The 27444-nt window shown below is 42.6% G+C and overlaps 1 long non-coding RNA gene across 1 annotated transcript in view; it reads right to left on the bottom strand.

Moving 5' to 3' along the window:
* Positions 1-27444, bottom strand: part of LOC120860702 — a 236380-nt gene that overhangs the window by 175315 nt on the left and 33621 nt on the right. Inside the window, exon 2 of the long non-coding RNA XR_005720411.1 lies at positions 21466-21560. This is a non-coding gene — a long non-coding RNA (uncharacterized LOC120860702). The remainder of the gene's footprint in view (positions 1-21465; positions 21561-27444) is intronic.

Here is a 27444-nt window from a genome sequence, read left to right as displayed (position 1 = left end):
AGAGTCAGACACGACTAAAGCAACTTAGCAGCAGCAGCAGCAGCATACCATACTTACACTGAAAAGTGAAGTGCTAGTTGCTCACTCATGTCCCACTCTTTGAGGCCCCATGGACTGTAGCCTCCCAGGCTCCTCTGCACACAGAATTCTCCAGGCAAGAATACTGGAATGTGTAGTCATTCCCTTCTCCAGGGGATTTTCCCAACCCAGGGATCAAACCTGGATCTCCTGCATTGCAGGCAAATTCTTTACTGTTCGTGCCACCATGCTAGGATGTAAATAATTTCTGGATGTGGCAAACCAACATAACATCTGACTTATTTTATTTGAAAAGAGAACGCTTTCTGACGTGAAAAATATATGGCAGCCCAGTGTGTGTTTGTACATAGATACAAATACACAGATACATAGACACACAGGCTAGGTGTACTTGTGTATATGTTTATGTGTATATATCACTGGCTTATTGAATGGAGATTAAGGAATAGCCATTGGCAATTTCCAGCTCTGTAGACAACCAATATGGATGTATAAAGTTTCCCTAACAAAAGCAAATGTGTTTCATAAGAAGCAATGGACTTTCCCATTTCACAGTCAAAGACAATGTAGTACTCATTCCTCATTCATTTATTCATTCCACAACAACTAAGTGCCTACTTGGCAGATGGAAGATTAGGAAAGAGCAGGAAAGAGGTTATACGTGTTATCTATTGCTGTATAACAAATTAACCCCAAATGGCGTCCCTTAGGACAGCAAAAATGTATTAATTACCTCACAGTGTCAGAAATCTGAAGGAGGCTTAGCTGGGTGCAGCTGGCTGGGGAGGCTGCAGTCAAGTATCAGCTGGGGCTGTGGTCACCTTAAGCCTTGGTTGGGCTGGAGGATCTGCTTCCAAGGGGGACCACTGCCCAGAGCCCACAGTTACTCACTGCAGGGTCTTCTCCAAAGGACTGCACACAGTATGGCAGCTGGCCTCCGTAAGAGCCTAAGCTCTAACAGAAAGAGAGCCACAGGCAGGAACCTGCCTGGCAATCTCTCATGAGACAAGTGTATTTGGGGACTTGAGTCATCATGTAAGAAGTGCTGCTACCCTCAAACCACCATGATGGAGTTAGCACATGGAAAGGGCCCATAGACCCAGAGAAAGATGCCTGAGGAGCCCCAGCTGTGGCGTCCTCAGCCCAGGCAGCAGAACTTAGAGACCAGCCAGCCTCAGCCACAGAGGGACTTCGACCCCATGAGAGACCTCGAGTGGGAATCCCCTTGCTGAGCCCAACCAACTCTCTGTGCTGTCAAAGATAGTTGAAACCAACCATTATCGGAGGGTGGTCTGTGACAGAGTGATAGATAATCTGAAACAGATCTTGGAGAGAATACAATCTCCTTCACCTTCAACAAGAAAGACAATTCAAAGGCACAGTGTAGAGTCAGCAACTGAGCGCACACACACATATTTGTCTAAGAAGACTCCATTGTGTTTTGGGAGGTTTTGGCAACCTGAAAGCCAGGGAATGCATTCCCTCTGCTTCCTCTCTTCCCTTTAAGGACTCTTACAGCACTTTTTCTTGTGCAGAAGCTCACCTCTGTCAAACCTTTTTCATTACAGAACAAGTGAAACACCATTTTCCAATCCCTCAGTTTGGAAGTTCTAGTGATCCTCATCTGCAGCAATGGCTATTTGTGAGAGAGAACACTACCAAATGACTGAGGAAGTATTTTACTGGAAGACAGAAACATCAAAAAGGTCATTTTCAACATGCTATTAAATTTTGTTGTTGTGTCTTAACACAATGCAATCACCTCACCAGGAGTGAAAGGCAACCAATGCAGACAACAGTCAATAAGGCATTTGCTACCCAGATCTAAACTTACAGGCTACTCTGCAGGTAGGGAAGCCATCTCAGGAGTGACAATCACAGCATCTGCCAGTGAGATCAATCATCTGCCTCCCCCTTCCTAGAACATCACTGACCAAAGATGAATCAATAGGTTTTGAGAGTGACACAATTAACAGCACCATGCAAAGTTGTTAGAGCTTAAAATTTACTGCAGCCTTAATGCACAGAATAAAGTAATTTACAAGCAATGTCGTTAGCAGTAGCTAGAGAATGGGTAACTGACCCTTCTGATGAATGTAATGGCAGTCCAACAGCTGGTCCTTTTTGTGGCATTTGTAAAAGAGCCTCCCCCACCTCAACTCTGCTCCCTGGCAAAGATCCACCTTGTCAACTATCAGGCAAAATAAGAGAAGGTATTCTAGAGGAGGGCTTACCTGGTGGTTCAGCGGTAAAGAATCTGCCTGCAGCACAGGAGATGCAGGTTTGATCCCTGGGTCAGGAAGATTTCCTAGAGAAGGAAATAGCAACTCACTCCAGTATCCTTGTCTAAGAATCCCATGGACAGAGGAGCCTGACGGGCTATAGTGCATGGGGTCGCGAAGAAGTTGGACACGACTCAGGGACTCAACAACAACGTTCTAGAGGAAATAATACCCACAGGACTAAAAAAAATGCCACCAGAAAGTATAGTCTGCTTTTCCAGGGGAAGGCGCAGTTAAACACAGTAGATTTGTAACAAACAGTCTGTTCCCCTGCACAGAGGTGTCTGCAACACTACCTATCAGACTCTAATGACATATTAGAATGTTTTAGGAAGAAATGAACAGTTTCAAGTGAATACATTAGGTGCAAAAAAGTTGTTGATGTTTATTCAGATACAGGTGTTTCAATAGTTACTCAGAGAACAAATCATGGCCCACAGGCTTAGTTTCTGCAAAAATGCCCTGCTAGGACTAATAAAAATGGGAAGGCAATGGGGGTGAGTGGTAGCCAGCAAACAGGGAACAGAGGGGCCTGTGGGACAGGGGACGGGTGTGGGGAAAGGAAAGGAAACATCCGAGCTTCTAACTCATCAACTCTTTCCCCTAAGTCCCTGGCAGCTCCCCTACATGGGAGTTACTGTTGCCACATATGCTAAATACGAACTCAGTGGCCTGGGTCCTCCTTTCTACAGGTACAGAAAGTCAAAACAGCTTTGCTCTCAGACCACTGCTGGAATGTTTGACTGGCTCCGTAGACCTCAGAGGCCTGGGCTGCAGGTTTTTGATACTTATATGCTGACCCTTAACTCTGGGCCAGCTCTGTCCTTTACTGCAGGCACAACATGGAATATGTTCACTGAAGTTCCTTGTTTAGTCACTTTGTTAGAGTGTGATAGGCAGGGTCACTCTGCAGGTCAACTCCTGTTTCCTCGGGCCAACCCAGAGAGCATACTGGACAACATCCTTACTTCCTGAGAGAAGCATTCCAGTTAGGCATTCCCATATCCTATTAACCTAAATTAAATAATTCACTAACAGGGGGTTATTGGATAAAAGGCACAAGCTCAACAAATGCAGTTCATGTGACTGTGACCCTCATCTGCAAACCTGATGGCATGACCTCTGCAGCAACAGTTCAGGTCCAGGAGCACTTCTGAACCACCTAAAGGGCTCCCAGGTAGTGCTAGTGGTAAAGAATCCGCCTGCCAATGCAGGAGACACAAGAGACGCAGGTTCGATCCCTGGGTCAGAAAGATCCTCTGGAATAGGGAATGGCAACCCATGCCAGAATTCATGGCTAGAAAATTCCACGGACAGAGAAACCTGGCAGGCTACAGTCCATGGGGTTGCGAAGAATCAGACATGACTGAGTGACTGAGCATAGCTCACACAAAGGGCTTCTTAAAAATGCTGACGCCTAGCCTGCCGCAGAACAGTTATGTCAAAATAACCAGGAGAAGGGCCATTGCACTGGTATTTTTTAAAGCTCCCTTATGATTCTCATGTGCAGCTAAGTGCATTTCTGCTTTATATTATTTTCAGAGACAATAAATTCTTATTGGTTTCAGAATAAAAGTTTTTCAATGCCTTTTCATCCCGTAGGGCTGAGCACCCTTAACTGTTCACCTCTAACTGTTGCTATAGGTAGTACTGCAAATGGCCCTTAATTCCTCATTAAAAGGAAATTTACCAGTTAAGAAAAAAAAAAAAAGCAAGACTATTAGGAAAGTGGTGGGATAGCCTGGGAGGTAGCAGGGAGGTTCAAGAGGGAGGGGACATATGTATACCTATGGCTGATTCATGTTGATGTATGGCAGAAACTAATACAATATTGAAAGCAATTATCCTCCAATTTCAGAGAAGGCAATGGCACCCCACTCCAGTACTCTTGCCTGGAAAATCCCATGGACGGAGGAGCCTGATAGGCTGCGTTCCTTGGGGTCGCTAAGTCAGACATGATTGAGCGACTTCACTTTCACCTTTCGCTTTCATGCATTGGAGAAGGAAATGGCAACCCACTCCAGTGTTCTTGCCTGGAGAATCCCAGGGACAGGGGAGCCTGGTGGGCTGCCGTCTATGGGGTCGCACAGAGTCGGAGATGACTGAAGTGACTTAGCAATCCTCCAATTTAAAAATTAAAAAGAAAATAAAAGACAAAGGGAGAGCTCTTAGAGAAACTGTTGCTTAAAAGCAGAGATTCTGTACTCAATGTTATCCTGAGTCTAGTCGTCCTCCATAAAGATTTAGCAATTGTTTCCAAGTATCTTATGTAACCCAAAGCTGGGTGCCCTCTAGACCAGAATTAACATAGTATTGTGTCCACAAGCCAGCACAAGTATATCCCCAAAAGGCCTTGACAAAGGGTATGAGTCTTTGCTTATATTTCTTGAAAAGTGAGAGAGAAGAAATTATATAGCCATAAAACATAGTACAGTTAAGCTTAAAAACACCATCTTCCCAAAATCCCAAAATTACATCATAAAATAACAAGCGTCTCTAATATTAGCAGCTCCTCCCAGCTCTTTCAAAAAACACCCCGTCTCTCAAAAACTCAGCCTCCTCAGCATTTTTCATTTCTCTCTCCTCTTTTTCTAACCCATTCTTTCCTTCTATAAATAGCTTTCTGTCCCTATCATATTTCTGTCATCGTTACTTTTTATGTTTTCTGCCCAGCGTCCATGATTTCTTTTTCTAGTAATACGAGTACTTTCCTCAGGAAACCACTCCCTTTCTTGAAAGTGTTTCAAATGTGGCTGAGCAAACCTGTCTCCAGGGCTGAGTGTGAGACCTGGCTGTCCCCTGGAATCCGCAGTGACTTGTCTGCTCAGGGTGAGCACAGGCCAGTCAGGACGGTTAGAGCCAACAGGCCAACTTCACGACTGCTTAAGCTGTCAGACAGTTTGCTCTTTCTTCTGAGGATACCACCCTGAGAGACAGAATACATCTCTAATAGCCCAAAGTGAGTATAGGAAGTCTGAGAATGAAAACCGACAAGGACCCAGAACACAGAGGTGGAAAGAAAGTGCCCTTGGGTGTAAGAGCATCACTCCAGTAGGTTAACCCCAAACCTACCAAGTGTTTGATGGAAACCAGCTGCACTTCAAGAAAAACTACCCTGTTTCACAAATGAAAGAGCAATTATTTTAAAATATATTGAGCTAGGTTTCTGCCACTTGAGACTGGAAGTTACATGCAATACAGAAACCAGTGCTTAGAAATTAGGGTTATTAATAAATAAGAGTCCACAACAGGGAATTGGCCGAGCAGCGCTAGGAGACCTCTATCCTAACTAAGTTAAGAAGTTGGAAGTGTTTGTTAAGAAGTGATTGACCTACTGCACCTGGGGATACAGAGCGCATGCCTAAGAAGGCTGGACTATTAGGAAATTTTGCAGAAAAGCTCTAGAACACAGGGATTTATCAAGTTACTCCTCACTAAGCTCCAGCAAGAAACAAACTTCCTTTACAAAGAACTTATATGCATGCTCACCTTACTGGACACAGAGAGAAGAACATAAAACCTTGCAAAGACAGACCCTTTCTACCTACAAGTAATTGGAGATGTTTTCAATTCTGTTTGCATTTTACTTGCCGGGTTAGAGATCCTAAGTTATCTGCCCCAGCCAGGATAAAGATGGAATTGAAGCTAAAAGTGGAATGGGAGATAAGATAGCAGGAGGAATCAATGACTTTCTCCCTCAGGCTTCTTTTAAACACGCCTCCACCTGTGAACTTCCTGTGACTATTTTAAAAAGAGACAGTCAACCCCAAGGAAAAGAACCAGTCATTGGACTGCAGATTAGGGAGAAGGGGAAGGCAAGATGGGACTTCTGACCCATCTTGAGACAGAGGCCAAACTGGAGAGATAATAGGAGCGATATTAGATATTGGACAGCTGGACAGAGCTTACTCTGGGGCCCACTCACCAGTATCTAAAGTCAGTGGCACCGACTTAAGATTTGTCTTTATTAAAATTTACTGACATCTAACAGAGCCCAAACATACTAAGCTTTTAAAGAAATTGTGTTTTTAAGAGAATCCTCAGTCAGTTGAACAAAAGCCTACACACCTAATTTTCTGCAGCTTTTCTTTTTTCACTTAGCAACGTCTTGGGAAGAGGTTCATACCAGTGCCTACTCCCTCAAGTTCTACAGATTTCATTGTAGAAAAGTTTTATAATCTGTTCAGCAAGTCCACTCTTCTGACCACTGACTTTTACCCAATTCAGAGACATCCTAAAGAACGCTGCAGTGACTATCTTTGTCTGTACTTAGGAAAAGAGGTTTTTTTCTTTAAAATTCAAGCCTGGTACTATGGGAAGGCCTGCCATGTCTTAGCCAACAACTCCTGGGAACTCAAACAAGCATTTGATCAAAACAATGACCTGAAAGCTATCATTATTGCCCATGTGTTTTGTGTTTCATTACCAGATCCTAGAGTCTTAGAAACAGCCTCCAAAATTTTAACCAAAGATCCCAGCGACAAAGAGCAAAGTTCCCCCAAAGACTGAAATGTTAAGACCTGACCTTTTGTAACGCTCCAGCTTCCCACCAGCACAGTCTCCACACTTCATTTCTCTTTTCCTTTCTGGTTGGTTTTGCCAGACTTCCACGGTTTCTGGGTATGCCAGTGGTGTGTTTGTTTTTCATTTTCTTGTGGCTTGTGAAGCCGCAGATGTGGGTGGGTGGTGGGACTCAGCACTTCACTTCCTTAGCAGTAAGTACTGCCATGGACTGCACACATACGGTTCCCATTAAAGTATATGGCAGGCACGTGTCTAATCTAGAGGGTGAAATTGGCAAAACTGAAACAGCTGTAGCTATTGAGCCTCCCTTTTGAATGGGTACTACAGGAGGTGAATAGTTCAGCCCCCTTTTCTAACCTGCTTACATGATTTCTTTCTTGCAAAGTGGTCAGTTTCTTTCTACTTCTGTTTATATATTCTAGGATTTTCCCCAAACTCTTCCTGGTTCAGTATTTCTTTCTTTCTCATTATAAAAAAAAAAATGTAAAAAGCCATTTTGCACAGTCTATAAATACCAACGACAAACCACCACCTCCAGTGCAGGCAGAAACTGGGTGACCAGGTATTGGTGTATTTTAGAAGGTGTCAACTAAAAAGATGCACAACATGAGAGTTTCGAGTTAAGTTTTATTTGGGGCAAAATGAGGACTGCAGCCCGGGAGACAGCACCTCAGATAGCTCTGAGACACCGCTACAAAGAGGCAGTAGGGGAAGGTCAATATATAAGATTTTGGTGAAGGGGGAGTTCAGGGCAATCAAGCATTCATTTTACAAAAGGTTTTCTGCTAGACATGAGGAGATGATGTCACCATTAAGGGGTTTAGGGCTTATCTAGATATGAAAAGATACAAGGATTTCGATCATGAAATCAGTTCCTGAAAATATCTCACTATCCAAAGACCTGTTCCACCAGTTTCCCTGGAGTACAGAGTGCCCCACTCTCCACCCTGCGTCCCCCTCAGGGAGTGTTGAATGTCAGCAGCTATGGCAGCACAGGGTTCAATCTTTGCAAAGGCAGATGGCAAATGTCCTGTTGTTCGGTTACTCTGAAAGTTAAAAGCATGGTCCAAACTTAAATGGAGAATCAGGAATCATCACCATAGAGATATCGCAGAAAATATAAAAATGGGCGAGACTGACCAGGAAGAATATATGAAGTCTGGCCGGCTTTGGAGGAACTGATCTCTAAGGGACAGGGTAAGGAACCATCAAGACCCAGTCAAAGATGTGGAATAAATATCTGTTAAGTTTAATGTCCCAGAAGTCAAGAGAGTGTCCTAGTTCATCCAGGCTGCTAAAACAAAAATACCATAAACTGGGTGGCCTATTTCTTGTTAGCATCTAAAGGCATCTGGATACCATTCCAAATGAAAGGAAAGCTACCCAAGATTAGACCTCAAGGACACAAGCTAAGGGTAGGACATCTGAATACCACTGTCATGACTGGCCAAATGAAAGAGCTGGTCTCCTTTGATAGGCTCAAAGCTTACGACCTCTCCTATTAAAAATAGAGAGGACTGTACCCAAACATTTCCATCTGGAAGCAATTGGTCTTCCAGTCTTAGCCAAGCTTCTAAGGACGAGGAATCAAAGGCTTCCTTCATCCCTGGTATGCTATCATGCTGTGTACAAGCACCAATTGAGCTGAATGGACTCCCCGTCTCTTCCACCCTCAGGAGAACTCACTGGAAGAAACAGACATCCAACTGATTTATAATTCTGGACAGCCTTTCCCACATACATGAGAAACTATTTCTCACAGGGCTTTTCTCAGCTGTTGCCTTTTCCTGACGCAAGTGTCAAATGCTCCATCCCTATGGTGGCCTTGGGTGTTGGCACTCGTAAACCAGTATATTTCTGTCATCACCCGAATGCCAAAGCTTAAAGGATGTGTGTATTAGAGAAAGGCAGCTGCTGTGGCTCCCAGGAGGAAATTGCAATTAAGAAATGTTTTAGCACACAACTTCAGCCTTTCCTTTGGAGAATAAGGGGGAGAGCTAAAGGGGGTCCCAGCCAGGGGAATAGCTACATTCCCTCTGTAGAACCAGATACAAGATACATGAATATAAGAAGCTTGAAAAGAAAACACAGCAACGGGAAAGCTTAAAGATCAGAGCCCACGCCATGCCTCATTTTGCCCAAACCTTTGTCTGATGTAAAGCCCAGAAACTGTTTCCTTTGATTCTACCTGACAAAGCCCAGGGGTGAAATTTACTTCTAATGTACTTTGTATTGTGCAGACATAGCAGGAACCAATTGGAACTGAAAGAAAATGTATTTATATAAATGGTCATCTTATTCTGTTTTTTTTCTTTTTTAAAAAAAATTGGAGTATAATTGTTTTTGCTGGCTTCCCAAGTGATGCAGTGGTAAAGAATCTGCCTGCCAATTCAAGAGATGCAAGAGACACGGGTTCAGTCTCTAGATTGGGAAGATCCTCTGGAGTGGGAGATGGCAGCCCACTCCAATATTCTTGCCTGTAAAATTCCATGACAGAGGAGCCTGGCTGGCTATAGTTCATAGGGACACAGAGAGTCTGATACACACAACTGCTTTGCAGTGTTACAATGTTACAATACAACAATGTGAATCAGCTATATGTATGTATATATCTCCTCCCTCTTGGGTCTCCCTCCCACTTATCTAGGTCATCACAGCACCAAGCTGAGCTCCCTGAAGAGCTTACTCAGGGACAGTTTGCAGAGTGAAAACAGGAGACACAAAATCCTGTCTCCTCATGAGCCATCCAAGGTTCTTTCCAGAAGACCCACCCTACTCAATATCTTCAAAGGAAAAACTTAATGACACCTTCACCAGTATCACAATGGAAAACCTTGTGATTTAAGAGAGTTTTATGCCAATGTAAAATGCCATGTTTATTACCAAAACGCTTTCCAATCTCACACTTATACTGTTTCTTTTAAAGCGTATGGACTGTATCCTGCCAGTTTCCTCAGTTCATGGGATTTTCCAGGCAAGAATACTGGCATGGATTGCCATTTCCTTCTCCAGGGGATCTTCCCAATGCAGGGATCAAACCCGGGTCTCCCACACTGCAAGCAGACTCTTTACCGTCTGAGCCACCAGGGAAGTCCATGTTTTAGCACATAGCCCAAATATCCCAGACTTCAGCACCCAGGAGGTCACATTTCCCTTTCATACATAAATCACAACAGTTGGAACCCCTCATCCTTTTGATGTGCAATCTTTTCCAGGCTGTCTTAGTCCATTCAAGTTCAGGATGCTCTAACAGAATACTGTGGACTGGGTGGCTTCTAAACAACAGAAATTTATTTCTCACAGGTCTGGAGTCTAGAAATCTAAGGTCAAGGCACCTGCCTGCTTTGCCTTTTAACTGTGTCCTCACAGGGTGGGAGAGAGCAAGGTGCTCTCTGGACTTTTCCTTATAAGGGCACTAATCCCATTCACAGGGCTCTGCTCCTATGACCTAATCACCTCCCACAGGCCCCAGCCTCCTAATACTATCACCGTGGGGCTTAGGGTTTCAACACGGATTTGTGCTGGGGGAGGACATAAACATTCCATCTACATGTTTAGGTTAGCATAGGTTTTCCCTCTACTAACAGTTCCTGAGTATCTCAATATTTTGTGTGTTTCCCAGATCCTCCCTTCACCAGGCATTTAATTCTGGATTCTGTGAACTGCTTCTCCTTCCCTAAGGAGAGCCATCCTCAAGTAGAATAGAAACTCTTCCCCTTCACTTTTTATAGCCTAGCAGATACAAGCTACTTTTGAAAAAAAATGATGATACTAAATTTACTCTAAAAGCAATTCAAAGATACTGACTGCACAGTCCCCTGCTCCTTTAAGGTCATGATAAACCATGTTTATGGCATGTCCTATCCTCTACATCAGGCCACTTGCTCAGCCCCAAGGGTTTATCCAACAGCTGTCTGTGCTCCAGGTACCTCCACCACATCTCCAGGTGTAGGTCAAAGGGAACCCAGTCCCACAGAAAGAAGAAAGTGTTTTCCTCACCCTATTCTAAGCCTCATTGTTTAGCAGTGACTTCTCTCCAGAATGGCTGACAACTGAAACATCCATTTCTGTTGGAGGCAAACCCACTCCAGCTACTCCAGCCACAACCTTGCAGTTGAGCTGTTCACAGGAGAATTCTATGATGACTGATAACCTTCTTCCCAGAGTGTGTGTGCTTTAGCCTGTCCCCAGTTTATAGGACATCAATAGCTCAGTGGAAATTAGGTGATGCCGAAATTAGTTATTCCCTGATGGGCAGAATATTGACTCTCAAATATGTCTCTATCCTCATCCCTGGAACCTGTGCATATGTATGTCACCTTACAAGGTGAAAGGAACTCCAGATGTAGTAAAAGTTGGGGATCTTGGGATTAGAAAACTATCCTGGATTATAAGTGTGGGCCCAATGTCATCACAATAGTCCTTAAAGATAGAGGACATTTCCTGGCTGTGATCAGGGAGATGTGACCAGAAGCCTGGTCAGAGAGATGCAACATTAATGGATTTGCAGTGAAGAAACGGGGCCACAAGCAAAGGAATGTGGGCAGCCTAGAGAAGCCAGAAAAAGCCAGGAAATGGATTTCCCCTAGAGCCTCAAGGAGGAACACAGCTCTGCCAGCACCCTGATATTAGCCCACAGTTCTGACCTACAGTCTGTAAGATAAATTTGTGCTGCTTTAAGACACTAGGTTTGCAGTAACTTGTTATAGCAGCCACAGAAAAAGTAATTCCTTATTCGTTTTCAGTCTCTTCTCATTAAGCATAGAAAAGACATGGAGACGCAGTCTCACCTAGGAATATACATCCCTAGGAATATACTAGCAATATGTATTATATGTGTTACTCTTGTCATGTGAGTTAATCTTGGATGCAGTGTAGGGGATTCTGATACGCAGAAATTCTGTATTAACTTTGGTCATTCTTGGACTCCAGAAAACAATTTAAAACAATAAAGTTAAAGACAATTGGGATAAATTTTAAATCAATTAGAAATAAATCCTCCAGCTCAAGGTGTCTCAAGTTGTCTGAGACTATTGACATTTGGGGCCTGCTCATTCTGCGTTGGTGGTGGGAGAGCTGTCCTGTGCATTGTGGGATATTTAGCAGCAACCCTGACTCTACCCACTAGATACCAGTAGCCAATTGTCACCAGTAGTGACAATCAAAAATGTCTCCAGACATGGCCCGGTGTACCCTAGAGACAAAACTATGGGTGACTGAGAACCAATGTTTTATCCCAAAGGTATATTGAGGGAAAATAAAAGAAGCCATCTTCCGAGGATAACTTGGCTATTTCAGAATAAGAAAATGTTCCATTGAGAAATATATGCTGGTAGGATATGTGTCAATCCCACCAGTCATTAGGTTCTCAATGCATGGAACACAGTTTGGGATACAAATATCCATTTCGCATGATTTAGGTATTTGGATAAATTCATTGCTTTCTCCCCTAGTTTTAACACAAGCTCTTTTTCCATGAGTCAATCATTTTTCCTGGCAAACTGACTTGGAATGGCATTAAATAAGAAAGGTATGGTGGCTGCACTTGTAAGGGCATGGCGCGACTTCTTAGGAGATCAGGCTGGTGCTGGAGGTAGCTTCGAGTTACAGGGCACAGGCTAGTGGGCAGAGGGGATGTTGCCACAAAGCCACTGACTGAGAGGGGCAGCAGATTTCAGCAGAGGTAAACTAACTTGGGCTAAAGTTATCAGATGGGATCTGTTCTTAGAAAAAAACTCCACTGAAGTAGATGTCCACACATACAAACTTCTATTCCATGAATGAAATTTAGCTACATTAACCTTAAGTGCTGGCATCTCAGGCAGCCACATGCACAAGAAATCAAAGGTTATCTATTCTCAAATATGGTAATGATCTAAAAATAGGGAAGTGATTTAGGAACTAAACAAAGCAACAGAGTTGGTTGTTTATAACCTGTGAATAAGCCAGTATGTGAATTCAGCAGACAACAATGTGAAAATGCAGACATCATTAGAGCAAACTTAATCCATTATCACAATCAGATGAACCCAAATTAATAAATTAATGGAACACTGAGCCCAAGGTTCTATTCTATAGCAAAATATCTGAGAATTTGGGTGACATCTTTTTTCAGACCATCAATAAGGTCAGCTGGGTGTCTTTTATAGGATAGTTTTTAAGTTGGGATTGTCTTTGAAGTACATTTATGATGTCCATTTGCCAGATGTGATAATAGTCCCTGGGAGCAGTATTTAGGAATGGAAAAGTAAGTTAAAAGTGATAGATAAATGGGATCTTTTTAGAAGGGTTCTACTTTAGATAATTTTTATAAATATATTCCCCATAAAGAATAATCACTACACAATTAGGAAAAAAACCATTTCTCCTTCAAAATAATTAATGCCCATTTCCCTTTTAGATTAGATTCAAGGTGATGCCTCAATTACATTACAGATAAAGGCACCATGACCACAAGTTTATAGTTCTCTTTAAATATTTCATGGTCCATTACCTCAGGGGAGATTAAGTCCCTATGAGTTTCTCCAGAATGAGGGCCGATGGATGGAAGCTTCAGAAAATCAGGTTTCAGAGCAAAATACAAAAAGAAATGTCGGTTTGTTTAATGAGAATGGTTTAGCCATAGACTGAGCTCCACTGGGCATCAGCTCCTCCTGAAGGGTCTGCATCATCAACTAAAAATGATTTAAAGGAGAGGCTAGGCTAGAGCCCTTAGAACAGCCTCTTCATGCTGCCAGGGTCCACTCCAGCCTCTGGTGGTGGCCATCAGCTAAGGCTCCCGGCTCCTGGGTTCTAAGAGGTCAGATGACTCTCCCAGCCCCACAGGGACCTGAGACAGCCCCCAGGGCACCAGGGACAGGAGGTGTGGCCCCTGTCCTGTGTTGGAGCCACTGGTCGTGACTGAGCGTGAGCTCTGTCAACAGCATGGGTCAGCAGAGAACACAGATGGCCCACTGTCTGTTCTCCTCTGCCCTTACTCCCCTCGCCATCAGCAAAGTGTTTTGTAATCAATTGACGATCCCATCCCTAATTAGTTAGGTCCCCTTTTGAAGTTTTCGAGTTTGCTCAAAATTTTGGCTCAAGGGAGCTCAGCTTGGTGCTCTGTGATAACCTAGAAGAGTAGAATGGTAGGTGGGTGGGAGGCAGGAGCAAGAGAGAGGGGATATATGTGTGTGTGTGTGTGTGTGTGTATATATATATATATATATATATATAGCTGAATCACATCCCTGTACAATATTGTAAGGCAATTATACTCCAATTTAAGAAAAGAATTAAAGCATTTTAGAAAGCTAAACAAAAAATTGGCTCAAATCTATTCCTTGAGTTGGGCTTCCCTGCTAGCTCAGTTGATAAAAAATCCACCTGCAATGCAGGAGACCCCAGTTCAATCCCTGGGATGGGAAGATCCCCTGGAGAAGGGATATGCTACCTACTCCAGTATTCTTGGGCTTCCCTTGTGGCTCAGCTGGTAAAGAATCCACCTGCAATGTGGGAGACCTGGGTTCGATCCCTGGGTTGGGGTGATCCCCTGGAGAAGGGAAAGGCTACCCACTCTAATATTCTGGCCTGGAGAATTCCATGGACGTATAGTCCATGGGGTTGCAAAGAAAAGAATTAAAGCATTTTAGAAAGCTAAAAAAAACTGGCTCAAGTCTATTCTTTGAGTGTATTTATAAACTGAAATCATTCATTCAATAAGGACCTAGTTGTGTCAAGCACTGTAGAAACACTGGGATTAAAGGGGTGAGCAAGAGAGGGGTGGACCCTGCCTTTCAAGGTGTTAACAGTCAAACATGGAAAATATACACATAAACAAGCACTCACTTGTTCCAGGATGGAAGGGACACGCTCTCTCTCTAATACCCGCTCTCCAGCCTCCCTCTCCAAATGAGGTAGAATGAGGGAAATACCAGACAGTGTAGGAGCCTGTAGCAGCAGCTTCTCACCCATTGGGGTGGACAAGGGGCTTGCCAGAGCCAGGGGCCTTCAAGCTGAGACTGGAGGGAAGAGAGGGAAGGGCACTTGGGGAGAGAATGAGTGTGCCAACAGAGGACAAAGCATGAAGGCCAGCAATCAAGAGAGCGAGGTGTTTCTGAGGAAGCGGTAGAAGCTGCTCAGGGCTGGTTTGTAGAGGATCGGGGGAGGGTGCCCAGCAAGGAGGATGGAGAAGTGGGCTTGCGTCCCTCTGCTCCTTGGTGTGACTGTGGTGGAGTCACATTAACTTTGTTGCAGAGGGAGTAAGGAAAACCCCATCCCCAAGTGCTGTAAGCAACACACCCGATCCCAGGGCATGCCTCTTGCTCTTCTCCAGGCCAAACTCTGGACCAGCCCAGACATCCCAGGTGCTGACCCACTCTGGACACTTCCTGCACACAGCCTAGAGGGGACACTGGTGGCAGAGTCTCTGTACTCCGTCTCTCTGTGTTTCCACCTAAGGTTGCTAGGAAGTTGCCACCCTCTCCCAGAAGGCGCCTGCAGACGGGGAGCACTGCACAGCGCAGGCTCCAGCCCCTGGGTCTGGTACCTGCATCACTGCCAGCAGACAGACATGCGCAGGGACCTCACTGGGATGCGCCCCCCTGTCATCTGGAGAGAGAGGGGCTGGAGAGCGGGTGTTAGTGAGAGATCAGGTCCCTCCCGTACCAGCAGGGTTTTATCCTTGCTTTCCACAACCCCCTCCCCAGGGGGGTTGACTGGAAAGGACATTCTGGAATGATAGACACTAATTCCAGCCTTTCTCTTGCACATCCCACCCGCAGGGTTGCACAATATGTAGAGTGGGAGGTGGGGTGATTATGTGGAGACAAGTCTAAGGGATGCCATCTCTCCATCTATACGGGGGTCCCTGCCCACACCTCTGCATCACCCAGCTCACTAATGGATGAAGAGAAAGCCTTCTCTGATTGCCTCTCTTAACGACTACCATTGGCTCTACATCTCATGAATGCACGTGCAAGTTCAGGCCCACCCTCCCCTGCTTCTCAGAGCCGGCAGCTCTCCTGGACCTTGCTTGGCACACAAAGCCCCCGGAGAATGCCCCACGTCCTGAGAAGTGGATCACGTGGTGGCCAAGTATTCTTGGTAGGCACATAGTACATCCAGTGGAGGCCGCAGATGCTGACGATTAGCTCTAGAGATCAACCTAGGAAAAGAAGCTACAGGTTTATGCAGCTAAAAGTATGATGAGTTTGGTAGAATCTGTACTCTAACTTATCGATTGTGATGCTAAGGAATGACGGTTTATTTTTTTAGGTGTGATTATGGCATAATTGATGTATTAAAAAATAAGAGATCTTTCAGAAAGAAAAAAATGAAGTGAACGTTAGTGATTCAGTCGTGTCTGACTCTTTGCAACCCCACCAGGCTCCTCTGTGCATGGAATTCTCCAGGCAAGAATACTGGAGGGGGTTGCCACTGCCTACTCCAGGAGATCTTCCTGACCCAGGGATTAAGCTCGGGTCTTTTGCATCACCTGCATTGCAGGTGAATTCTTTACTGTCTGAGCCACCAGGGAACTGGGGTATAAACTTTATTAATAAAATCCTGTGTTATTCTCGGGCTTATTTCAATACAATGTGACAATGGAAGGAGAGTGGGTACTCATGTAGGTGAGGTGAGCTTGGCATTAGCTTATGATTACGGAACCTGTGATGGAGATGGTTGGATGGCATCACCGACTCAATGCACATGAGTTTGAGCAAGCTCTGGGATTTGGTGATGGACAGGGAAGCCTGGCGTGCTGCAGTCCATGGAGTCCCAAAGAGTCAGACATGACTGAGCAACTGAACTGAATCTGACTGATGGAGATTCATAGTACATACAGATTATTATTAACACATTATATTCTAGACTTTTGTCTGTGTTTGACAAACACTGACTTGCCTGTGCTTCCCTACTGTGGAGTTTTAAAGCGCATCCTTGGTAAATACATAAACTACTAGAGAGGGTTAAGATAACTGAAATTCTTTAAAAAGGCTTTAACAAATGGCATCTCACTAGATGAATAAAGGCAGAACAAAGTCTCCACAGTCCCTAATGAATTCAGCAAACCTGAGATTGCTTTTGAAAAGACCTTCTGCTGTGGATTATAGGTAAGTGAAAAGTTGAGCTCAGAAAATTAAAAGTAGATCACATACAAAGAAGGGAAAATCAGCAGAGATCACAAGTTGTGTATATATTCTTTCTTGGCAAAGATATTGTTAGATTTACCAGATCATCAAGACTGAACAACAAAAACACATTTATTCATTTTCTGAAAAGTTTTGAGTCCAATTCTCCCAGAGGGAAGAGATCCAATTCCAAGGAGCCTCCAGACCTCCCAACTCGGTTTCTGAGTGAACGAGCAAGGACAGGAAATCTCTGAGTCATTCTTTCTATCTCAAGGATGGCAGGTCTGGTCCTCTAGATGGACACAAGTTTTATTATCAAAGGGATTGGAAACACCCATGCTTAAGCCTATTGTGTAGGGATGTGGCAGGATTCAGGAAGTGAATCCAAACCCTCAGGCTGGGCTCACTCTCAAAATGTCAGAGAAGTGAGAATCCAGTGAGCTGGTCACTTCATTCTAAGTTAGAACTTAGATGTCTGTCATGATCCAAATTCCTAGTCCAGACTTCAGTAAAAACTGTGCCAAGGTTTTCACGTCTCTCTTCAACTGCCACTGAGGAGCTGAATTAACAGACAAGACAGATAGTGACAACTCAAGCAAGGGGTCACCTTCTCCGGCCACTTTCAGGGAAGGTCAGAGTCTAATGGTGAGCTGCTGAGTTTCCCCTGGGCACTTAGCCCTTCACCAATATCATCAAACATCGATCTCTCAGCTGTCGCCTTCCCATTTTACAAATAAGAAAACCAAAGCCCAGAGAGGTTCAGAAAGTGACCCGAGGTCCTATAACAAGTAAAGTTGCTCAGCCTGGGTTTAAAACCAGATCTCTAACTACAGAACCCATGCCCTTCACCACAACATGAGCCCATCTTATTAAATGCAACAGAGACTAATAAAATATATCAGAGTATTTTCCCTCTGGCTTTGACCAAAGTGAAGACATAACCCTTTCATTGATTCGTTGGATAGGTCGTCTAGCTGTGTCCTTACCCCTCACTGCAGTTCACCTGTCTCCAGTACTGTGAAATTCCTGTCCTTCCAGAAGTTCATCCGGGCTCCAATCTGGCATATGACAGAGTCACTCATACGTTTAAAGGCAGCCACTTGCCATGATGACTATTCTCAACAATACTGTATTTTTTTAATACTAAATACATACTAAGAGAATAGATTTCAGATGCACTCACCGTATACATACAAAGTCAGTAACTGTGCAAGGAAGTATGTTAACTAGCTTGACTATAATATCAACTTCACTGTACATGTATATCAAGTAATCATGTTGTATACCCTAAATATGTACAATTTTTATTAAAAACAAAAGATAAAAAAGTTTTAATTAAAAAAATTGAAGTAACTAGTTGCTCTTCATGCACACAGACACAGTGACTTTGGTGGGTTGAAAGTCAGAAACTATGAGAAAAGAAAGCCCTGAAAAGGATGCCTGTGATCATCAAAAATAACTTCTGATTGGAATTCAGAAGAGAGCCCCGTCTAAGGCAGAAGTGACCTGTTAACTTGCCAGAGAAACTGTGTTTCCCTGCCCAGAGAGGAAAGCACTCGAGCCCCCCAGATATCTGGGCCAGATGGCTGTGAATGCAGTTACAATGTCCTTCTTAACCCTGAAGGACAAGTTCTTTGGCAGGAAAACTGAATACAACCCTTTGGAAGGGTATAAATATTTATTGCCCTAACACCACTAGTACAACAATCCTGTGGCTAATAATACTCTCAATGCAAAGACTGACCATAGTACTCACAACCCATTACAGCCACTATTTAAATAGCATCTTTTCCATGATGTAACTTTTATACTAGTTGACCGTGAGCATTTGGAGCTAAAATAAGGCAACTTGTTTCTTCATCTGTGACACTCACATGGGTGCTGCTGCTGCTTAGTAGCTCAGTCATATCTGACTCTTTGTGACCTCACGGGCTGTAGGCCGCCAGGCTCCTCTGACCATGGGGATTCTCCAGGCAGGAATACTGGAGTGAGTTATCATGCCCTCCCCCAGGGGACCTTCCCAACCTAGGGATCAAACCCAGGTCTCTCGCATTGCCGGTGGATTCTCTACCGTCTGAGCCACCAGGGAAGCCCACCCACATGGGTAGGCCACCTTAAATCAAGTAATTCAAGTACTTCTTGCTTTTGAGTTCCATATTATGTTCTTCAAGAAGCTATCATCCATTAGGCTTAGTATTCTGTTGTATTTTCTGGAATTTCTCATGAATGGAGGTGACTAAATACTTGTCTGTGATGATAGGCCATAAGACATTCTTAGGTATAGCAAACTCCTTAATTTAATTAAATATGTGCAAAGGACAAATAATGACTCTTCCTCAAGACATCTCACAGTGCTCTGAAGTCAGTGGCGCAAATAGTTAATAAATTATTTAATTAATTAAAGTAATTGCAATTAAGGGATCAAAGAATATGCTTTTCTTAAAAGAGAATCATGGATTTTCCTATAATGTCACTCTCACTGGTTTATATTTTGTTTACTCCTGGATTTAGTTTGATTTTAAATGATAAAATTCCAGTGTAACGTTTTAAAAGGGAATTTATTAATTAACATAACTGAAAAGTCTTAGGGGAAAAACATCTTCAGGTATGGCTTGACCAAGGTGCTAAAACAGTGTTATCTGGACACTCTCCATCTTCTGATTTGCTTTCCTTTAGGTTGATTTTACTTTCATACAGTGTCTCCCTGTGTAGCAAAACAGCTCACTTTAGAACAATACCAATAGAAACAAAACAATACCAATACCAAAACAGCTCACTTTAGGCAATACCAATAGAAACAAAACCTTTCCTTCCCAATAATTCTAGAAAAACTCTGGGATTGAGTCTCACTATATTAATAAGGTCACTTGTTCCTTCCTACATCCAAAGAGGATAAAACATGCTGGTTTGTGAGATCAGTCACTTACCAGGAGGGGAGGAACTAGGCAGGTGGTGGGTTTTTAGTCCCCTTCAACTACAAAGTAAGATGATTTCTCAAACAAAAATTGACATGCTATTTCCAGAAAAGAGAAAAATGAAAACAAAGGAGACAAAACTCCTTTTGTAATCAACTCCATATAGCAAGGTAGAGTTTTAGTAAAAGCATTTGTCAAATGCGCCTAACCAGATGATCCTAATTTATGCTTTATTCTCTTGCGAAACAACAGTGATTGCTTTGTGGTGGTATTTGTGGATTATAATTTCATAAATTCTAAAAATTTGTTTTATCATTTTATTGACAGATACATTTTGAAAAGGGAAGGGATCAAGGGAAAATGCAAAAAGAGTAAGTAATATCTCCATGTTCATGCTGGATCTAATGCCATCATGGTAAATTTTGCTTATATTTACCTCCAGATTTTTTTTAGGTCCCATCTCTCACATATAGAAAAGCAGACAAAAGTTGGAGAACTGCAGATCTCTGAACAATGAGCCTTAGGGTATAATCGAACTCTGCAGGAGAGCCTCTAGCCTACTAAAGATTCTTCTGGCTGCTCAGTCTATGGTGTTTGGATTTATTTTGGATTTATTTGTTCTTAGATTTTTCAACCTATATTAGCATGTAATACAGAAGTTGCCAAGGATGTTATCAACAATAAAATTGGCAGAATGATCCATGCCTTAAAATGAAAGTAGAAATCAATGACTTTCATTGCTTTACACATGTAGTTGGTTTTTAGTGTCCCAAAATACTACTATCTTGTTTAACCACCATTGTAGACCAAGACATTCTATATAGGAAGATTTTCCAGATAATTGTTTTAACTATGTATTATTTTGATATATTTTTCTAAAGTGCATTATTTTATGTAGTAGCTTAGTGAGCATATATATCTGGGTCATAGATAAAAACACCAACTAAATGAATACATCAAGGACTTCCCTGGTGGTCCAGTGGTAAAGAATCTGCCTGCCAATACAGAGGACACGGGTTCAATCCCTGGCCTGGGAAGATGCCACATGCTGCAGGGCAACAAAGCTTGTAAGCCACACAACTGCTGAACCTGGGTGTCTAGATCCTGTGCTCTGAAACAAGGGAAGCCACCGCAATGAGAAGCCCACGCACCGCAACGAGAGAGTAGCCTCTGCACACTGCAGCTAGAAACCAGCCTGAGTGCAGCAACGAAGACCCAGCGCAACCAAATCAAATTTTAAAAATTAACACATCAAAAACCAGTGACAGTCTCATGGCTTACATTGCAATAACATACAGGGTTTTATGGATGTCAGTACTCTTGTCTGGAAAATCCTATGGATGGAGGAGCCTTGTAGGCTGCAGTCCATGGGGTCGCTAAGAGTCGGACAAGACTGAGCGACTTCACTTTCACCTTTCACTTTCATGCATTGGAGAAGGAAATGGCAACCCACCCCAGTGTTCTTGCCTGGAGAATCCCAGGGACAGGGGAGCCTGGTGGGCTGCCATCTCTGGGGTTGCACAGAGTCGGACACAACTGAAGTGACTTAGCAGCAGCAGCGGCAGACAATATATTAGATAACTTCAAACTCACAGGCAATTGATGTGTCCACTGTGTCCCACCGCTGCCAGATTGTCAGCTGTGGCTTCTTAGTGCTGAAGAGGGTCTTCCTTATTGCCATTTCCAACCTGTGGCAGAAGAGCAAAATAGGTAACTGAGCTTGTTAGAATTTGTTGAAAATAAAACCACATAGATCATTTAAGGAACTCTGCAGTGATAAGGTACCACAGTTTCAGTGCATAAACTATGTTAGGTCCATCAGCTCCTACGCTCTAAAGTCAAAGACAGCAGGGCCATGAATGCATTCTTAGAACCTTACCACAGTGGCTAATACCTAACTGGTACTCAGTAAATATGTGCTGAATGACTAAATAAATGTGCAGCTTGATGAAACTTAAATGTGGATTCAACCTAAACTGTTGCTGATAGTCCTTGGAAAGTGAGAAAATGTGGCAAAACCACATAACTTAGTGCTTGACACATAGAACAATAGGTGTCAATAATACTACATGAATCAGCATTTTGCTCATCTATGATGCTGTTTGCTTATTTTTAAAAATGATTTTCATTTGTTACAGAATTTTCAGAGGCTACATGGTATAATGGTACCATGCAGCCACTTCATCAAGACTGAGAATACCAAGTTCAAGTCCTGGGTTTTTCACATATTATCTAATTCTGGCCATGAGCAGTTAACATAATTTCTCAGAACCTCTGTTTCTCTGTGGGCAAATGGAAATGATCATTCAACCACATAAAAATGTACTAAATCCCAATCAGAGCTAAGGTCTATAAGATTCAAAAATGATCTATTGCTTTTCTACATCATATTGGTTCTCATGAAATTCAAATTGGAAAAGAATCTTTTATAAACTAAGAGTCAATTCCAACAATTAAATGGTATTGGGATTATTTTTCCATGAATGTTAAGGCCGTTTTTGATCACTGAAAATCATTCCAGTTCTTTGGTTTCTTTTTCTCTCACTGTATCATTCAGAGACAAATCAAAACAAGTAATGCCTTGCTTTTTTCAAAGTTTGTTTTTATTTGCAATCAATTTCCCCAAAGCCCAAGTTCTGGTTTTCCTTTGGACTGTTTTGTGGGAATGAGTTACATATTTTGTATATGTTTTGGGAGTGTTGGGGATAAATGTTTGCTTAAAGATCTTAGAGAAAGGTTTACAGGATTTTAATAAATAGATTTGATTGCTCAAGGGAATTTATTTCCCATATTGATCTAACAGGGATTCAAGGAATCAAGCATGGATAGGGAAGATAAAGAGTCTCTTTGAAACCAGCTCCTTTCAATATTAGGTTGAGATTCAGGGTATGCTAGGTTGCCAAGTTTAGCAAATAAAATACAGGTCTAGGTAAATTAGATTTTCAGATAAACAATAAATGAAGTTTTAGTGTTCAGCTCAGTTCAGTCACTCAGTCAAGTCCGACTCTTTGCGACCCCATGAATCACAGCACGCGAGGCCTCCCTGTCCATCACCAACTCCCGGAGTTCACACAAACCCACGTCCATCGAGTTGGTGATGCCATCCAGCCATCTCATCCTCTGTCGTCCCCTTCTCCTCCTGCCCCCAATCCCTCCCAGCATCAGAGTCTTTTCCAATGAGTCATCTCTTCGCATGAGGTGGCCAAAGTACTGGAGTTTCAGCTTTAGCATCATTCCTTCCAAAGAACACCCAGGGCTGATTTCCTTTAGAATGGACTAGTTGGATCTCCTTGCAGTCCAAGGGACTCTCTCAAGAGTCTTCTCCAACACCACAGTTCAAAAGCATCAATTCTTCGGCGCTCAGCTTTCCTCACAGTCCAACTCTCACATCCATACATGACTACTGGAAAAACCATAGCCTTGACTAGATGGACCTTTGTTGGCAAAGTAATGTCTCTGCTTTTGAATATGCTATCTAGGTTGGTCATAACTTTCCTTCCAAGGAGTAAGCATCTTTTAATTTCATGTAAGTATTGTCAAATGTTATATCCTATATTCTATCTGGCAATTATAGGTGAGATGATGCCTCCAAGAGTCAGAAAAGACTTCTTATTTACTTGAAAGGGCCTACGAGGAGTCTTAAGAAAACTGCAACCTTCAGACCATCTTTATTTGGTTAAAAATTGAGATATATTTTCCATCTGGAAAAGGGTTCTGTAGGGTGACCAGGGTCATCTGGAAGTTTCTCTCTTACAGTCTCTCATGTAGGTAATTACACAGCTACTGGGACTGGAGTTGTCTAATCACATCAGTAAGCTGCAGACCCAAGACACCTCATAGTACTACTGACCAAAATTTCAGCTGACTACTCTTGATTAAAGTGTCTACCCATGGCCGATCCATATGGCTTGGGTATCTCCCAACACGGCAGCTGTGGTCCTAGTTAGCATCCAAAGAATGAGTCCAGTGGCCCCTGTACCTGCAGTTTCTGCACCAGAGAGAGGTTCAACTAACACAGATCAAAAACATTTGGAAAAAAATTCCAGAATGTTTCAGAAGGCATAACTTGAATTTGTCAAGCACCAGCAACTATTAACACATCATTTACATTGTATTTACAACTATCTACACAGCATTTACATTCTTTTAGGTATTATAAGTAACATAGAGAGGGTATACCATATGGAAGGATTGCATAAAGTAAAAAGTGTTAGTTGCTCAGTCATGTCTGACTCTTTGTGACCCCATGGACTGTGGCCTGCCAGGCTCTTCTGTCCAGAGTAGGTAGCCATTCCCTTCTCCAGATATTCCCTACCCAGGGATCAAATCCAGGTCTCCTGCACTGCAGGCAGATTCATTCCTATCTGAGCCACCAGGGAAGCCCAGTAAATATATGGAAGGATTGCATAGGTTATATGCAAATACTATGCCATTTTATACAAGACATTTGAGCACCTGCGGAGTTTGGTAGCCTCCGGAGGTCCTGGAAACACCCACTTTTGGATATCAAGGGACAATTATATTCCAAGAGCTAACTCCTCTGCTTCTGCTTTTAAACTAAGCAAACTCAGCGTATTTGTTGATACCATCAACACACGTATTTTAGAGGTGATTAATATTGTCATGACACTTGTCACATGGCTTCTGCTCTCTAGAACACATTTACTTCAACAGATAAGAATAGAAAGATGCAAAAGAGAGGTCAAATAGTGGCATGTGAAGTGAGGATTGAAGAAGTGGCAGAAGGACAGGTGGAGGCAAGTTTAAAAGACAGGTAAGTGGTGGCAGGGAAATAGTCATCTTCTTCAGTGTTCAGGATAGTACGTAAAGTGCAAGAGTTATGAATTATGTTGGTATGATATATGGATTATCCTGAGAGCTGGTCTAGTTAAGAAATAAGTTGACTCTTGGGGAAGAAAAACTAAGAACATGGAAGCCAATAAAAATAAAATCTGCCCAAATATTTTTATATGTTAGACTCTATAAGGGACTAAAACATAGTAAATTAATGGTTTATCTTTTTAAAAAATTAATTTGATTTTATTCACCTGTTTTTCACCTAAGTCTATCCCTAAATGCTTTAATAAAAGGCTGCTGCTGTTAAGTCGCTTCAGTCGTGTCCAACTCTGTGCGACCCCATAGAAAGGCTACTTTCCCTTAAATGCATTTAAAAATGTTAATTGGACCAACGGGATTCATCTCTAACATAGAACTTGGTTTATATTTTGAATTATACTGTAACACCCACTGCTGTTTCCTCTCCATATTTCAAGAGTGTCCTGAGTATAATCTGAGAGCCCCAAAGGCATTCAGGAGCCTAAGTGAGTATAAATCCCACTCTATCAACGTTTCTAATCACAAGTCCTTGACATGCTTAAGCATGTACAGAAAATGTATGATTGAGGCTCATTCTGTAAGTGAGCCCCAGAGGCTGATGTTAGTTAAATAAATATTAGGTCTGTTGGATGGTTATCTTTTCCAGCCGTAACATAGCTGCCTGCTGAGCAAAACAGTTGGTGGCTGGAAAAGTAGTGAAAAAGAACATGTTCTGCCTGCTGCTATGAGATGTGAAAGTGGGAGGCTGAGAGCCCGATTTGCCCTGAGAGACTCTGTAGCATAGAAAAGGGCAAGCCACTCAGTTGGACACTTGGACTAAGATGCAACTGAATTGTTTCTGAAAGCCAAGCCCACAGGGAGAACATACCAAGAGGGAAAAATGAGATCATACTGTCCAGTCATTGCCTGAAAACTCCGGCTATGATCTTCGGTCTGTCACCGTATCAGAAAACACAGAATTTCATTAATAGCATTCAATAATGGGATCTGGGAAGCCACTCGAGTAGGGTGGGAAAGGTAATGGGGTGGGGGATGGTACATTTCATGTTGAATCAGTACACAGGGCCCTGCAAGAAAGCAAAATCACACTGGCTGTCAACCAACAGTACAGCATCTTGTCAATGTGGGCTGGCCACTACTCACCAGAAGAAAGTTTTCCTTGGAAGATGAGAGTTAGGAATGCAGAAGAGTTAAGGTCATAAAGGGGACAAAATCAATTTGACTCCATGCAAGATAGAGGTTGAGCTCCAGGTTGAGCTTAACCTGTCCTAAGACAGCATTTCTGAACAGCCTTTGAAACAGATAATATCCTCTGAAATTTTAGTCTTCAGTGTCCTTCCCTAAGAACTAATCTTGACATTAGAGACATTTAGATAATGTTGAAAATTTAAAGTGGATCTTTCCACATGAAATGTTGCTTTAACCTTATTCATCATTGCTGCAAAAAGACAAGCAAGGTTATTCATAGCTATTTCAAACTTCTGTTACTATTCCTCTCTCACTTAAAGAAACAACTCATGAGGTTTATTAATTTATAGACTGCCATTGTTTATCTTCCAGAGAAGATCAAAATCTCTCCTTTATTCCTATGTGTTTGAAGCCAGCTCATCATAACCAACAAAATTTGCAGCTATGTACCCAAATCTTCTAAGACTTTTCTGATAATATTTCTGCTTTCCTCAGATTACTGTTATAAAACATATAAAACATGTATAGACCCCATTTCATTTCTATCTTCCTTTCCTGTCTCAGTAACAGTATTGTAGCAGCTCCATTAAGGTATTCATTCAGATTTCCAAATATCAGACTCCCTGGAATAGCTTTGCAAGTTGGAACTTTACAGAACAGAGGTAGGTAAATTGACATTTTTAGACCTTGAGATGAGGATGTAGCAAAACAAACTGCAACACAGAGAAGAGAAGACCTATCAGGATTCTTTTTAAGGTGGTTACAGATCATATCAACCACTGAAACTCCACTAGCACTGAAATGACTTATTAAAAAACTTTATTCATGGTTAACATTCAAACTCTTGAACCACTCAGACAGACTGTTCAGTTCAGTTGCTCAGTCATGTCTGACTCTTTGTGACCCCAGGGACTACAGAATGCCAGGCCCCCCTGTCCATCACCAAATCCCAGAGTTTACTCAAACCCATGTCCATTGAGTCGGTGATGCCATCCAACCACCTCATCCTCTGTCTTCCTTTCTCCTCCTGCCTTCAATCTTTCCAAATCATCAGGATATTTTCAAATGAGTCAGTTATTTGCATCAGGTGGCCAAAGTACTGGAGTTTCAGCTTTAGCATCATTCCTTCCAAAGAACACCCAGGGCTGATTTCCTTTAGAATGGACTGGTTGGATCTCCTTGCAGTCCAAGGGACTCTCAAGAGTCTTCTCCAACACCACAGTTCAAAAGCATCAATTCTTCGGTGCTCAGCTTTCTCTACAGTCCAACTCTCACATCCATACATGACCACAGGAAAAACCATAGCTTTGACTAGATGGACCTTAGTCGGCAAAGTAATGTCTCTGCTTTTAAATATGCTGCCTAGATTGGTCATAGCTTTTCTTCCAGGGAGCAATTGTCTTTTAATTTCATGGCTACAGTAACCATCTGCAGTGATTTTGGAGCCCCCCCAAAATAAAGTCTCTCACTGTTTCCACTGTTTCCCCATCTATTGTCATGAAGTGATAGGACCAGATATCATGATCTTCATTTTCTGAATGTTGAGTT

This window comes from Oryx dammah, unplaced genomic scaffold, assembly GCF_014754425.2.
Source record: "Oryx dammah isolate SB20612 unplaced genomic scaffold, SCBI_Odam_1.1 HiC_scaffold_11163, whole genome shotgun sequence".
Classification (NCBI taxonomy): Eukaryota; Metazoa; Chordata; class Mammalia; order Artiodactyla; family Bovidae; genus Oryx; species Oryx dammah.
Note: the sequence above shows the minus strand (reverse complement) of the source record. Positions and strands in the feature narration are given on the sequence as shown.